Here is a 17228-nt window from a genome sequence, read left to right on the forward strand (position 1 = left end):
GGTTTGACATAAATCATGACTCATTTCGAATTGGGATTTTGTAACAAAGAGATTTTAGTACATGGTAACATATGATTATAGGTTTCATTTAAAAATTATTCCTTATTCTTGATTGGGTGGCCATAGCATATGCAGTGTCAACATGGTCTATGAGATACCTTAAATGATTTAGAGAGAGTGTTATAGTAGAAAGAGTTTGATAATATTAAGTAAATATCACCTCTCATTGCCAATTAGTGATGAGCCAAGTGAGTGACACACATACACAAGTTAATCACCAAGTTAAATATGATTTAATTGATTAATTAAGAGAGTTTAATTGATTAATTAAATAGGTTTGGTTTATGTAATAAGATTGCAAAGTCCTTAGCATGGCTTGAAACCAAATCTAGGTTATTGGATCTATAATATAAGTTAAATATATATTTAAAATGTTTAAATATGAATTTAATTGTGAGGGAGTAATTAATAGAGATTAATTGAATTTGCATATATGATATAAATTGATTAGAGAGGAGGAAAATATTGATTTTGGGTTGAGAACTCCAAAGAATTACAACATAAGAAGTAATTTGGTCATTTCACATGGTATGACACTGAGGCACCATGATATGGTGACACATGACACCATATTAGCTTGCCATTGTCTTTCACTATCATATATGAATGATCAAGTCCAAGATTAAGTCTAGCTTTGACACTTGGCTTAATGTGATTGATCAATTAAAGAATAAGATGCAATATGATAGTGACATATGGTATAGGGTTTAAGTGACTTAATGACCTAATCATATAAAGGGAAAGAATTGAAAAAAAAAAAAAAAAACACTTTTCTCCTCAAGGTGGCGGCAGCAACATTCTCCCTCTCCTCTTCTTTTCTCATCAATTCAAAGTAAATTGCCTAAATTTCTTTGAATTAAAATTACTAAATTGTTCCTAGTGTTCTATACATACATACTACTTTTCTAAAGGCAAAACCAATTTATAATTGGTTGTGAGCTTGAGAAATAAATTGGGGAGCTACATTGGTGATCTTAGTGTGGGCCAGTTAGAGGGACAACACTTGGGGTCACAGGGTGCTTCCCTAAAGATGCAATCACATCCATAGTGCATCAAAGAGGTTAGTGCTCTAACTCCTCTTTTAAACTAGGTTTAAATGAATTTATTTATTAATTCACAATCTTGAATGAAGCAGTGATCCTAATACATATTAAAGTGTTTTAATATGCAATTGAGCATTAAATTAATTAGGCACATAAGAGATGTGGTATGATGCATGTAACTCTAGAGAAAATTTTTGAGAATTCAATGCTCCCCTAATAGAATAATTTTCATCACCTGCTCTTTTAATTAGTGCTGAGGCCACTATATTTGCCAAGCTAAAGATTGGCAATATGAGATTTAATTGTTTAGTTTAATCAAAATTTGATTGATTCAAAGAAATTGTTTGGATCACACAACACTTAGAGTGGTGGCATGTTGCCATTCTCTCTTGGAGTGCATAGCTTAGGCCCTTCAAGTGTGCGCATGGTTTATGGGATTTCATTGTTGCAATTATTGTATGATCTAGGCCCATAATTGGCTCATACTTAATTAAATTGTTTAATTAAAATTTTAATCACACAATTAAATTTTTGATTCAATTGTTTGAATGAGATTCAAACCTGAATTTTAAATTTTGTTTAAATGAGATTCAAATATGAATGTTTAAATTTATTTTGAATAGAGATTAAATCTGAATTTTTAAATTTATTTGAATGAATTTAAATCTGAATTTTTAGTTGAATATAGGATATTTAATTGAATTTTTTAGTATGTATATTTTATTTAATTGTTAAATGGTGATATGCATGATGGATGATCTGTGGACAAATAAGATGAACAGTTGGATTTTATTTTCTTTTGTTTTATTTGGTTCAAATAAAATCATTTGTGTTTTTGATGACATTATTATAAGTGTAAACATTGTATTTGTATTTATTGTTGAGGCTTTAAAATCCATATTCTTATAAATTCACCTTGGTATGCCAGATTACAATGTAATTGGATTAAAGGAATGCCAACACCCTCCGGTTGCAACTCCATACATTCTCTTGTTTGGTGATCGGTGTCGGTCGGACAGCTAGAACGTCCGGAAAAATATTTAAACTAAAGTCAGGAACCATAATTAACTCAAATATTAATAAGAAAAATTTAGGAAAAATTTTAGAAATAAAATACAACCAAGTCAAATGAGCCGGTGCCCAAGCGATGGGTAACCAGAAGGAAGTTGCGGTTCTCGCAACTAGGAGACCTAGACCCGGGGGAAAAAATTTTGGTACTCCAGAGAAAGGTTACTGAGGTTCCTATGGCATTAGAATGCCAAGAAAATACCTAGAAAAATTTTTCTATCGGTACAGACAATTTTGACCCGTTAAGCCAAACGGAGGGCATTTTGGTCATTTCGCCTTCGAAGGTGATTTTTGGCCGACTTGTCCAGTTAAGTAAATAATTATTATGACATAAAATATGAATAAACATTACTAGAAATTAAATTGAAAATGAGTAGTGAAGAAAAGAAAAGAAAATGAGGAAAAAAGCTTATTTATGACATCATGATGATGTCATTTAAAAGCTATAGCCAATCATATTTAAGCAACCATTTGACTAACTAATAAAAGAGATAAATATGACCAAAGAAATAAAAAAAAAAAATACAGCAGCCCTCTTCTTCATACAACCAGCCGAAACCTCTCCCTTTCCTCCCTCCATTGATGTTCAATCAAAAAGCTTCATTTCTCCCTTTGTTATACCACTAAACCCTAAACCCCTTTCATTAAAACTTAACCACATCTCTTGGGGAAGTGTTTGGCAGCCTAGAAAGTGAAGGAAAGTGAAGTTTTAGCTAAGGAAAATACAAGTCCAAGAAGTGCCACTTAAAGGTTAGTGCATCTATACACCTAAAACTCCTTACTTTCATGATTAAGGACTTGAATTTAGTGAGAAATTGTAGTTTAAATGAATAAAAGTTGTGTGTATGGCCACCATAAATTTCGGCTACCCTATTGAAGGAATAGAAATGGAGTGTTCTGATGGACTTGAGGTGGATTAGAGGTTATGTTTAAACCATCTATGCATGTGGTTAGTGAATGGGTTAGTAGTTAAGGTGTGTTGTGAAAACCTATAATGGGAACTAGGGTTTTAAGGGTGAAAATTGGACTTGGCATTTGAATTGATTAATGGACATTCTAGTGGTCAATTAGTGACCATTTAAGGCAAGTTAATCATAATTTGAAGTGAGTTAATGCATGGCAAAACTGAAATGGAAGGCTGCCTAAAGACAGCAGCAGGGTGGCTGAGATTTCAGTCCACTTGGACTGCCATATCTTTGGCTGTGTTGGTCCAATTGGAAATGAAACTAGGCTTATAATGACACATTTTGCTGAAGAAACCATGCCCAAAAGACCAAAGCAAGTGGACCAAAAGTTGGCCCCAATCCGGATACCCTGCAACAGCACCTGCAGAAATGACCAAATGAACAGTAACTGTTCATTTGGCCATAATTCACTGTAGATATAGTCAATTGACCTGAAATTTTTACAGCAACAAGTTAAGACATAGACAAACAACTTTCATGAAGAAACCTACCCCAAATTATGGCCAGAACCTATTAAAATATGCAATCACAGTCACTGTTCATGGTACTGTAGATTTGGTAATTCTGTAGTTTTGGAAATCCGGCCAGCTGTGGTTTTTGGACCATATCTGGAGCTACAAAACTCCAAATGGAGTGATTCAAAAAAGGAAATTCAACTAGACAAAATAAGGAACAACTTTCATGTTTGCCATTTCTTCAAAATTGGAACAGTAAAGTTAGGCTTCAAAAACTGAAATTTCTGCCCTCTTGGTTTTAAGTTAGAAATGGTAATGGAGACCAATTTCAACAAGTTTTAAATGCAAAATGTGGTATGTTGGGAATGCCAAAACCAATGTACCTAATTTCTACCTAAAAGTCAACATTTTTGTTGACCAAGGAGGTGTATAGTGACACCAAAACTTGAAATTCAAATATTGAAGAATTTTCAAGTATCAAATGCCCTAGTATACCTAACAAGATTGGTTTGGATAGTTTGACATGCCAATAGGGTTCAGTTAGCAGTACTGCACATGGCAATATGCCATTCTGTGATTTTATGACTTTTAGCCATTCTGACCTTGTATTGAGCTTTGGCCTTGTGCCTGATATTATCACAGCTTGTTAGCTGTTCTGTTGCACACCGGGAGATGCATATGTGACCGATGGTGTGACGGCCCGAGGTACTTGATACCCAGTGCTAGTTTACCCGTTTATCCAGTCCAGTCGTCTAGTGTAGGTTACTTGGGCAACCAAATGAATAAAAGTGGACAAAGTTAATGATATACAAATTCAACACAAATAAAATATATACATTCACTACATATTTATTTTCTTGCTATTTCTTTTATTTTATTATTGCACCACTAAGCATTATTGCTTAGCGTGTTGCTTTTACCACGCGTAGGTACTAGAGATACTAATCGTGAGCCCAGTAGACCGCAGACTGGGTGAGTCCATCCTGCAGTTCTGCACAGTGTCCGTGTCACCTCACTACCTGCAGTGCATTGGTAGGGCACTAGGTGTCATTTTGTCATTTTGTAACTAAATTTTTATTTTCTCATATGTATTTGGATTTATGTAATGTATTTTGAGGTTCATGTAAATAATGAAGATTTATGGTTATGTATGGAAGTAATTTGAGTATTATTTGTTGCTTATACATATGAGTACCCTGAGAAATGACGATTGAGAACTGAAATTGAAAAGTGTTGAGATTTTGATATTGGAGTTTGAGATGATTGAATACAAGTATTGGAAGTGTTCTTCACAGGTTCCGAAGAACTGTTTTCTCCATTTTTAGCCGGTACTCCGTCGGATTTCCTTTAAAATTTTCGGAACCTCAAATAAATAATAATTTCGATAAATGGCTTAAATATATTATATTTCATAAATTATATTCAAAACTATGACAAAAATTGATTAAGGTAAAATAGAGTGTGCCGATACGCCGTGTGACATTGCTTACTCGGATATACTGTACACGGGTAAGGGGCGTCACATTTAGTGGTATCAGAGCACGGTTTAGGCATTTCTGGGCCTAGATTGAGTCCGTACCATGCATTGCATTTGTAAGAGTCGAGGTGATACTAATGCAGATCTGTTTGTCTTTCTTATTTTGAATAGGATATGGACCCTTCATCTCAGAGAGCAGTCGAGGAGGAAGTGGAGAGTCATGCTCCACCTGCAGTGAGGCTGGGGCATGGGAGAACTCGCTCCGCCACTCAAGCGAGCCTCGCCACCTCCACAGGCCATGTTCCAGCAAATGGCCGATTTCTTCAGACAAATGGCCGGGGTAATGCCAGCACCACCACCACCACCAGCTCCATAGGAGAAATCACACCTGCAAAGACTAAGAAAGTTTGGAGCAGTGGATTTCTTTGGCAAGAGAGAAGATGATTCTGTTGCAGCCGAAAATTGGTTGAACAGAACGGGCAGAGTTCTAAAACAACTCCACTGCACTCCAGAGCAAAACCTGGAAGCTGCCATATCTTTGTTGCAAGATAATGCCTACGAATGGTGGGACACGGTATCCAGTGAAGTGCAGCCAGAAGCTATAACTTGGGACTTCTTTCTCTCTGAATTCAAGAAGAAATATGTGGGTACTGTATACCTGGAAGAGAGAAGAAGAGAGTTTATTAACCTGAGGCAGAGACAGTTGTCAGTGGCTGAGTATGAGAAAGAATTCGTCCGATTAAGCCGCTATGGAAGGGAGATAGTCCCTAATGAAGCTGAAAGATGTAAGAGATTTGAAGAGGGACTAAATGACAACATCAAGATCCAGCTCACTGCTTTGGGAATCACAGAATTTACCAAGTTAGTGGAAGCTGCAATAAAGGTTGAAAAAGTAAGAATCAGTGAGCAAACCAGAAGGGAGAGACAGCAGAAGAGGGGACCAGGTCAGTCCAGCTCATATCCTGCACCTAGGAAGAAGTTCAAAGGTCCACCTGCACAGAGTTCAGGTCAGCCACAAGGTCAGGGTCAGTCTTAGGGGCCCAGGCCACAGTTCACCCCTAGGAGAGGTCAGTCCACACCATTAGTGGGCAGCTCTCCAGGGATGGGGTTCAGGGGACCAGCCCCAGCAACTTCTGCATGTCCACACTGCCTGAAATGGCATAAGGGGGAGTGTTGGAGAGTGATTGGTGCCTGCTTAAGGTGTGGGTCAACAGAGCATCAGTTAAGGAACTGTCCACGCAGAACTACTACAGCTGCTCCAACACAAGCGCATGCACCGCTCCGCACTACGCAGAGGTAGAAAACTGCAACTGAGGTCATTGGACCATCACAAAGGCCTGCATCTGAGCCAGCAGAGAGGCCTGACAGCAGACCACCAGCAAGAGCCTATGCTATTAGAGCTCAGGAGGAGCAAGATGCCCCGGACGTCATCAGGGGTACTTTCTTCCTCTACACTACACCTGTGCATGCATTGGTGGATCCAGGATCCACTCATTCATACATCTGCATCAACCTACCCGTAGAAAGGGGGATACTAGTAGGGGAGAGTGACCAAGACATTCTGGTCACTAATCCATTGGGCCACAGTGTAGTGGTGAACAAAGTATACAAGGGTTGCCCGTTAAGGATTCAGGGGTATGAATTCTTGGTAGACCTGATTGAGTTGCCCTTCCATGAGTTTGACGTGATTTTGGGAATGGACTGGTTGTCACGTCATCAGGCAATAGTTGATTGCAAATTGAAGAGAATTTCTTTGAAAACTCATGAAGGTAATGAGATCACTGTTGTGGGTGAAAGGACAGATTTCTTGTCTAATGTCATCTCAGCCACAGTTGCAAGAAGAATGATGAGAAAAGGCTGTGAAGCCTACCTAGCACATGTGGTGGATACTAGGCAGGCTAAGCCAAACCTGAGTGACATACCCACGAAAAGACTTCCCGGATGTGTTTCTGAAGAATTACAGGTTTGCCACCGTAAAGGGAAGTGGAATTTGCTATTGAGACACCGCCGGCACAAGACCCATTTCCATTGCTCCTTATAGGATGGCACCCATCGAATTGAGGAGTTGAAAACTTCGGTTGCAAGAGTTGCTTGATAAGGGGTTCATACGCCAAAGATGTGTCACCATGGGGAGCTCAAGGTTGTTTGTGAAAAAGAAGGATGGGACTTTGAGGCTATGCATCGACACCAGCTTGAATAAAGTGACTGCGAAGAACAAATATCCGTTGCCTAGAATTGATGATCTGTTTGATCAGTTGAAGGGAGCAAGAGTATTTTCTAAGATTGATCTCAGATCAGGGTATCATCAGTTGAGGGTGAAGGATGCAGATGTGTCAAAGACTGCATTCAGGACCCGATATGGGCATTATGAGTTCCTAGTGATGCCCTTTGGCCTAATAAATGCACCAGCGGCATTCATGGACCTTATGAACCGTATCTTCCATCCATACTTAGATCGGTTCGTAGTGGTCTTTATTGATGATATTTTGGTGTATTCCAAGACCAGGGAAGAACATGATGAGCATTTGAGGATTGTTCTGCAAACCCTGAGAGAAAAGAAGCTGTATGCTAAGTTGTCCAAGTGTGACTTTTGGTTGAATGAGATTGCATTCCTTGGACACATAGTGTCAGCTGATGGGATTAGGGTGGATCCCAAGAAAATAGAAGCGATAATGGAATGGAAGCCTCCCAGAATACAACCGAGGTCGGAAGCTTCTTGGGGCTAGCTGGGTATTACGTAAGATTTGTGAAGGATTTTCCTTAATAGCCGCTCCAATGACCAAGTTGTTACACAAGAATGTCGATTTGACTGGAATGACAAGTGTCGCAGCTTTGAGAAATTGAAGGCTATGTTGACAGAGGCACGGTGTTAACACAAACGGTGTCGAGAAAAAGACTTCGTGGTCTACGGTGATGCCTCTCATAATGGGTTAGGGTGTCTATTGATGCAAGAGGGGAAGGTGGTCGCTTATGCTTCCGCATACCTAAGGCCACATGAGCAATTACCCTACCCATGATCTAGAGCTTGCGGCAATTATCTTCGTGATCAAGATATGGAGGCATTACTTGTATGGTGAAAAGTGCTACATTTACACGGACCACAAAAGCACAAATACTTGCCAACTCGGAGGGAGCTCAACCTTAGACAGAGGCGATGGATTGAGTTCTGAAGGACTATGATTGTGTGATTGACTACCATCACGGGAAGGCAAATGTAGTTCTTGATGCTTTGAGCAGAAAATCCATGACACTTTGAGATCATTGAATGCCCGTCTAACTTTGGTTCGAGATGGAGCTATTTTGGCCGAGTTGCAAGTGAGGCCAAACACATTCAGCAGATTTTAGATGGGCAGAAGGTAGATGAGAAGCTAATGGCTATTATGAGCAAAATCTCAGAGGGAAAAGCAACTGACTATGAGGTGAAAGCAGATGGGTGTCTGTACTACAAAGGAAGATTGTGTGTACCAGATGATGGGGAATTGAAGGCCAGTATTCTGAAAGAGGCACACATCAGTGTATATGCTATGCACCCAGGAAGTACAAAGATGTATCATGATCTGAAGCTTCAGTATTGGTGGCCTGGTATGAAAAAGGACATAGCTGACTATGTGACTAAATGCTTGACATGTCAGCAAGTCAAGGCAGAACATCAAGTTCCATTAGAGTTGCTACAGCCTATACGCATACCTGAATGGAAATGGGATCGGGTCACCATGGATTTTGTAAGTGGTCTACCTCTCACCCAGAAGAAACATGATGCAGTATGGGTGATAGTAGATAGATTGATAAAGTCAGCACACTTTCTGCCAGTTAGGACTGACTACTCACCGGAGAAGCTAGCAGAATTGTATATCAGTGAGATAGTTAGACTGCATGGAATTCCACTTTCCATCATATCTGATCGAGACCCAAGGTTTACATCGAGATTTTGGAAGAAGTTGCATGAATCCTTGGGTACACAACTCCACTTCAGCACAACTTTCCATCCTCAGACGGATGGGCAATCAGAAAGAGTAATCCAGGTAAACAATTGAAACCAATGGAATTGATACAAATATTGAATTAAAATGATAATAATAACATGAAATCTATGTCAGGTCCTTGAGGATATGCTGAGGAGTTGTGTCATTGAATTTGAGGGAAGTTGGGATAGATACCTCCCACTGGCAGAATTTGCATACAACAATAGCTATCAAGCTAGCATCCAAATTGCCCCGTATGAAGCATTATATGGGAGGAAATGTAGAACTCCAGTGTGCTGGACGGAATTGGGCGAAGACAAACTGGTAGGACCAGACCTGGTGAAACAAACTGAGGAGAAAGTAAAACTAATCAAAGCCAATCTGAAGATTGCCTCAGATAGACAGAAATCCTATGCCGACTTGAAGAGAAAAGAAATAGAATACACAGTTGGTGACAAAGTGTTCCTCAAGGTGTCACCATGGAAAAAGGTATTAAGGTTTGGAAGGAAAGTTAAGTTAAGCCCTAGGTTCATTGGCCCATATGAAGTCATTGAACGTGTGGGTCCAGTGGCCTATAGGCTAGCTTTACCACCAGAGCTGGACAAGATCCACAATGTGTTCCACGTGTCCATGCTCAGAAGATACCGCTCAGATCCTTCACATGTCATCTCCAGAGAAGAAATTGAAATACAACCGGATTTGACATATGAAGAAGAACCTCTACGGATCCTGGCTCGGGAAGTAAAAGAATTGAGGAACAAGCAGATTCCACTGGTGAAAGTGCTTTGGAGGCACCACAACACCGAGGAGGCAACTTAGGAAAGTGAAGAGACGATGAGGCAACAGTTTCCTCAACTGTTTGCATCAGGTAAATTTCGAGGACGAAATTTAAATTAGAGGGAAAGAGTTGTAACACCCTCCCGGTTGCAACTCCGTACATTCTACTGTTCCGGTGACCGGTGTCGGTCCGGACAGCTAGAACGTCCGGAAAAATATTTAAACTAAAGTCAAGAACCATAATTAACTCAAATATTAATAAGAAAAATTTAGGAAAAATTTTAGAAATAAAATACAACCAAGTCAAATGAGCCGGTGCCCAAGCGATGGGTAACCAGAGGGAAGTTGCGGTTCTCGCAACTAGGAGCCCTAGACCCGGGGGAAAAATTATAAAATAATTTTTGGGACTCCAGAGAAAGGTTACTGAGGTTCCTATGGCATTAGAATGCCAAGAAAATACCTAGAAAAATTTTTCTATCGATACAGACAATTTTGACCCGTTAAGCCAAACGGAGGGCATTTTGGTCATTTCGCCTTCGGAGGTGATTTTTGGCCGACTTGTCCAGTTAAGTAAATAATTATTATGACATAAAATATGAATAAACATTACTAGAAATTAAATTGAAAATGAGTAGTGAAGAAAAGAAAAGAAAATGAGGAAAAAAGCTTATTTATGACATCATGATGATGTCATTTAAAAGCTATAGCCAATCATATTTAAGCAACCATTTGACTAACTAATAAAACAGATAAATATGACCAAAGAAATAAAAAAAAAAAATACAGCAGCCCTCTTCTTCATACAACTAGCCGAAACCTCTCCCTTTCCTCCCTCCATTGATGTTCAATCAAAAAGCTTCATTTCTCCCTTTGTTATACCACTAAACCCTAAACCCCTTTCATTAAAACTTCACCACATCTCTTGGGGAAGTGTTTGGAAGCCTAGAAAGTGAAGGAAAGTGAAGTTTTAGCTAAGGAAAATACAAGTCCAAGAAGTGCCACTTAAAGGTTAGTGCATCTATACACCTAAAACTCCTTACTTTCATGATTAAGGACTTGAATTTAGTGAGAAATTGTAGTTTAAATGAATAAAAGTTATGTGTATGGCCACCATAAATTTCGGCTGCCCTATTGAAGGAATAGAAATGGAGTGTTCTGATGGACTTGAGGTGGATTAGAGGTTATGTTTAAACCATCTATGCATGTGGTTAGTGAATGGGTTAGTAGTTAAGGTGTGTTGTGAAAACCTATAATGGGAACTAGGGTTTTAAGGGTGAAAATTGGACTTGGCATTTGAATTGATTAATGGACATTCTAGTGGTCAATTAGTGACCATTTAAGGCAAGTTAATCATAATTTGAAGTGAGTTAATGCATGGCAAAACTGAAATGGAAGGCTGCCTAAAGATAGCAGCAGGATGGCTGAGATTTCAGTCCACTTGGACTGCCATATCTTTGGCTGTGTTGGTCCAATTGGTGTTTGGCCAATTCGACATGAAACTAGGCTTATAATGACACATTTTTGCTGAAGAAACCATGCCTAAAAGACCAAAGCAAGTGGACCAAAAGTTGGCCCCAATCTGGATACCCTGCAACAGCACCTGCAGAAATGACCAAATGAATAGTAACTGTTCATTTGGCCATAATTCACTGTAGATATATTCAATTGACCTGAAATTTTTACAGCAATAAGTTAAGACATATACAAACAACTTTCATGAAGAAACCTACGCCAAATTATGGCCAGAACCTATTCAAATATGCAATCACAGTCACTGTTCATGGTACTGTAGATTTGGTAATTCTGCAGTTTTGGAAATCCGGCCAGCTGTGGTTTTTGGACCATATCTGGAGCTACAAAACTCCAAATGGAGTGATTAAAAAAAAGAAATTCAACTAGACAAAATAAGGAACAACTTTCATGTTTTCCATTTCTTCAAATTCCCACTGCAACAGTGCTTAATGGAACAGTAAAATTAGGCTTCAAAAACTGAAATTTCTGCCCTCTTGGTTTTAAGTTAGAAATGGTAATTGAGACCAATTCCAACAAGTTTTAAATGCAAAATGTGGTATGTTGGGAATGCCAAAACCAATGTACCTAATTTCTACCTAAAAGTCAACATTTTTGTTGACCAATGAGGTGTATAGTGACACCAAAACTTGAAATTCAAATATTGAAGAATTTTAAAGTATCAAATGCCCTAGTATACCTAACAAGATTGGTTTGGATAGTTTGGCATGCCAATAGGGTTCAGTTAGCGATCGCACATGGCAATATGCCATTCGTGATTTTATGGCTTTTAGCCATTCGACCTTGTATTGAGCTTTGGCCTTGTGCACGATATTATCACACTTGTTAGGCATTACATTTGCCTGCCGGAGATGCATATGTGATCGATGGTGTGACGGCCCGAGGTACTTGATACCCAGTGCTAGTTTACCCGTTTATCCAGTCCAGTCGTCTAGTGTAGGTTACTTGGGCAACCAAATGAATAAAAGTGGACAAAGTTAATGATATACAAATTCAACACAAATAAAACATATACATTCACTACATATTTATTTTCTTGCTATTTCTTTTATCTTATTATTGCACCACTAAGCATTATTGCTTAGCGCGTTGCTTTCGCCACGCGTACGTACTGGAGATACTGATCGTGAGCCCAGTAGACCGCAGACTGGGTGAGTCCATCCTGTGATTCTACGATGTCCGTGTCACCTCACTACCTGCAGTGCATTGGTAGGGCACTAGGTGTCATTTTGTCATTTTGTAAATAAATTTTTATTTTCTCATATGTATTTGGATTTATGTAATGTATTTTGAGGTTCATATAAATAATGAAGATTTATGGTTATGTATGGAAGTAATTTGAGTATTATTTGTTGCTTATACATATGAGTACCCTGAGAAATGACGATTGAGAACTGAAATTGAAAAGTGTTGAGATTTTGATATTGGAGTTTGAGATGATTGAATACAAGTATTGGAAGTGTTTTTCACAGGTTCCGAAGAACTGTTTTCTCCATTTTTAGCCGGTACTCCGCCGGATTTCCTTTAAAATTTTCGGAACCTCAAATAAATAATAATTTCGATAAATGGCTTAAATATATTATATTTCATAAATTATATTCAAAACTATGACAAAAATTGATTAAGGTAAAATAGAGTGTGCCGATACACCGTGTGACATTGCTTACTCGGATATACTGTACACGGGTAAGGGGTGTCACACTTGTAGTGTATTTAATGGGTTATCAGTAGACGAAGTTGGTAATTCATTAGGGATACTACGGGATCATGTTATTCCTTACGGAGGGGTAAGGTGTGACATGAGATAACACAGTTATCTTGTATATAGGTGGTTTGAGTTTGATATTGTTTTCATACTTGCACTGTGTATGGGTATATGGGCATTTGTTGGCTCCTACTAGTTATAAATAGAGGTAGGTGTTGATCAAGATGGAATCTGTTCCTCTAAGCAAATAGGGATAAAATCCTATGTTCATTTAAATTCTTCTTGATGTTTCAAGTTCTTGGTCAGGACAGATAGATTTATTCAGAAAAGAGTTTCTGATGAGAAAATCTTTTTAATCAAGAACTGGAATTAAAAGAGAACATAATATTCATAGCAAATGGGGTTTGACATAAACCATGACTCTAGCTCGAATTGGGATTTTGTAACAAAGAGATTCTAGTGCATAGTAACATATGATTATAGGTTCATTTAAGGTAAACCTTATTACTGATTGGGTGGCTATGGCATGCTATGCTAGGTGTTAACCATAGTCTATAAGCAACATAAAATGATTTAGAGAAATCATCTATGGTAAGAAAAAGTTCTGATGATATTAAGAGTTGATATCATGTCTCGTTGCCAATTAGTGATGAGCCTAGTAAGTCACACACATACACAAGTAATCACCAAATTAAATATAATTTAATTAATTAATTAAAGAGTTTAATTAATTAAATAAATAGGTTCGGTTTGCAATTACATTGCAAAGTCTCTAGCATGGCTTAAAACCAAATCTAGGTTATTGGATGTATAGTATAAGTTAAATTCATATTTAAAGTGTTTAAATATGAATTTAATTAATGAGAAATTAATTAATTTATATTTAATATAAATTGATTAGAAGAAGAAAAATAATTATTTTGGGTTAAGAACTCAAAATTAAGACACAGGGGTATTTTGGTCATTTCACAGGGTGACATGTGGCACCATGAGATGGTGACACATGGCACTACACATAAGCTTTCCATATGTCTTTTAATCATGTAAGATGATCAAAGTTAAGATTAAATATAGGTTTGACACTTAGCACAATGTGATTGGGTCAATTAAACCTAGAGCAAATCAAAAGGTGACATGTGGCAAGGGTTTTAAGTGGTGACCTAGCTATATAAGTGTAAGGATGAAAGAATAAAAATTATAAGCTGTCATTTATCTATTTTGTGCCGCCACCCTTGGCTGCCATCCCTTCTCTTCTTCTTCATCTCTCATCAATTCAAAGAGATTAGCAAACAATCTCTTAAATTAAAAATACTAGAAATCCTTTTTAGTGTCCTGTTTATATCTGTAATCTCTCAAAAGGCAAAACTTGATTTTCTAATTGATTGGGAAAGCTTTAGAAGCTGTTCAAGAGCTTCCATTGGTGATCTTGGTGTGGACAAGCTAGAAGAACAACATCTGGTGTCCTAAGGCGCATCCCAAAGGTGCCAAACACACTACAGTGCATCGAAAGGTTAGTGCACTTGTTCTTGATCTAATCTAGGGTTCTAATGAATTAATCTGATTAATTCTAAAATCTTAAATAGCAAATATAGATCCAAAAATATATTAAAAGAGTTTTAATATACTACTTATCATTGAAATCAAATAGATAAAAATGAATCTTGGATGATGCATATAACTCTAGGTGAAAAATTTTTGAATTCAATGATATAAACATATGTTTTTCATGCTTTTGCTCCTTCAATTGGTATCAGAGCCACTATATTTTCTATTTAGATTGTTGATTATATGATTTAATTATGTGGTTTGATCATGAGATGATAGATCCTTTGCTGGTTGCAAAGGAAAAGTGGCGGCATGGTGATGAACACCAATGGTGCGCACACTTTGTGGTCTCCAATGGTGTGTGCAAGGTTTGGTTTTTTGAATCTACAATTGTTGTATGATCTAAGGTTCATCCTATGACTAATTAAACTGTTTAATTAGGTGTCTTAATCACACAATTAAATTTTGATTTAGATCTGAATTTTAAAAGTTGTTTGAATATGATTCAAATCTAAATTTTTAAAGTTGTTTGAATGTGATTCAAATCTGAATTTTTAAAGTTGTTTGAATGTGATTCAAATCTGAATTTTTAAATTTGTTTGAATGTGATTCAAATCTAAGTTTTTGAATTTGTTTGAATCATATTCAAATATGAATTTTTAAGTTGAATATGAGATATTCAATTTAATTTAAGTTTGTATGTTTTATTTAATTGTTAAATAGTGATATGCATGATGGATGATCATGGACTATAAAAGACCAATGTGATTGGATTAATTTCTTTTTTGTTTCTTTGGGTTGTAAATTAATTTATTTATTTTAATTTATTTTGGGCATGTATTATAAAGGTTGTAATATTTTTGGATTGTAATTTCATTTATTTAGTTCTTGTAAATTCGCCTTGGTATGCCAAGGATTACTACGTAATTGGATTGCAAGAAGATCAAGGAGGTCAAGAGCATTGGTGGGACCAGTAGGAGGAATTCAAGATCAAGTGTTGACAATGTACTCCTTCAGCAACTCTTATAAAATGAATGAATGAAATGCACCTAGGAATGCCCTGATTCAATTCTTGGTGGCTCAGAATTGAATCCCTTAGAAAGTCTATGATCACACCATATTTATCGTTTATCCATGAATGCATGAGATGTATGGGAATGTATTTAAGTATATGATATATGCTAATTGGATAATGTGCAAAGTGAGACCTTAATAGTAATTAGGATGACCACAAAATCTTCCAAATAAATGATTAAGTTGGAAATGCTATAATTAAAGTAATTATATATAAGACCCCTACTTGTATAGCCTGGTATATTTCACTATTCCGGTGACCGGTGTCGGTCCGGATAATTAAGGGGATTAGAACCACATCTAAGACAACTAGATAAGCCCTGAACACAAATAACTAGTAATTGTTAATTAGTTAAGTATAAATAAGAAAAACTGAACATAAGAGGTTAAATGAGTCGAGAGTCACAGTGATGAGTGACCTTCTCAGGGAGGACTGCGAGGTCGATTTAAACTCGAATTTCGAACAGTAAAATGTGACGCCGCGGTCCTTAGGACTATTGCGAACACAGTGGAAAAGAGAAAATTACAAAAAAGAATTGTTAAGCAGGTCAAATAATTAGGTCAGGGATCCAGAAGAAATATTGAATTATTTACAAACTGGATCGAACCGGCGAGGGGCAATTTGGTCAATTAACCCCTAGAGGTGACTCCTGACCTAACTGTCAAATAAAATCGGAGAAAAGAAAATTTTAGGATCAAGAAATGAATTAAAAGAACTAAAAAAAATAAATGAAAAAAAAAGGAAAAAGAAAAAGTTAAAAAAAGTGAAAAAGTTTATTATATCATGCATGACATCATGCATGATGCAATAAATTTAATAATTAAAAATTTGAAATTTTTAGATAATTGTGAATTAAATTAAACTAAAAACACATAAAAAAAATAATAAACTCATTCTTCTTCTTGTTGCCGTCAACCTCACCCTTCTCTCTCTCTCTCTCTCACAAAAAAACTCCATTAGAGCACTAACCAAAGCTCCATAAACCCTAAATCCCACCATAGAAATTCTACTTTCCATCATTAAATCTTGTATTTAGAACTTGATAAGGAGCTTGACAACAAAAAGAAAAAGAAAGGAAGAAGTTTTGAAGATTGAAAAATTCTGCTCACTTAAGGTTGGTGTTCTTCCTTCATTCTCTCTTTGAATTTATGTTTAAGTAGCTAAGTTACACTTGGAATTAACAAATAAGTGAATAAAATCAAGCATGGTGGACTAAATAGAAATTCGGCTAACTAGGGTTTAGGTTTAAGGATGGATAATTTTGATACAAATTATGAATTAGTTAAGTGTGAATGAGTGTATAAATACTAAATATGCATTTAGAATTTAACAAATAAGCTAAACATGGAAGTTAGGGTTTTGGACCTAGGATTTGGGAGACAAAATTTTGAGAATTGGTCAAATGGTGTGTTTGACTTTGTTTGAGCTGAAAAATGGTCATGTATGACCAATTATGGTGTGTTGGAAGTGTTGGAACCAAACGGAAATTTGGATTGGTTATGGACATTCTACAGGCGGCATGACCAAGGTCCCTTTCAGGGATCAAAACTAAAAATTTACCAACCA

The sequence above is a fragment of the Hevea brasiliensis genome, chromosome 12 (genome assembly GCF_030052815.1).
Source record: "Hevea brasiliensis isolate MT/VB/25A 57/8 chromosome 12, ASM3005281v1, whole genome shotgun sequence".
Classification (NCBI taxonomy): Eukaryota; Viridiplantae; Streptophyta; class Magnoliopsida; order Malpighiales; family Euphorbiaceae; genus Hevea; species Hevea brasiliensis.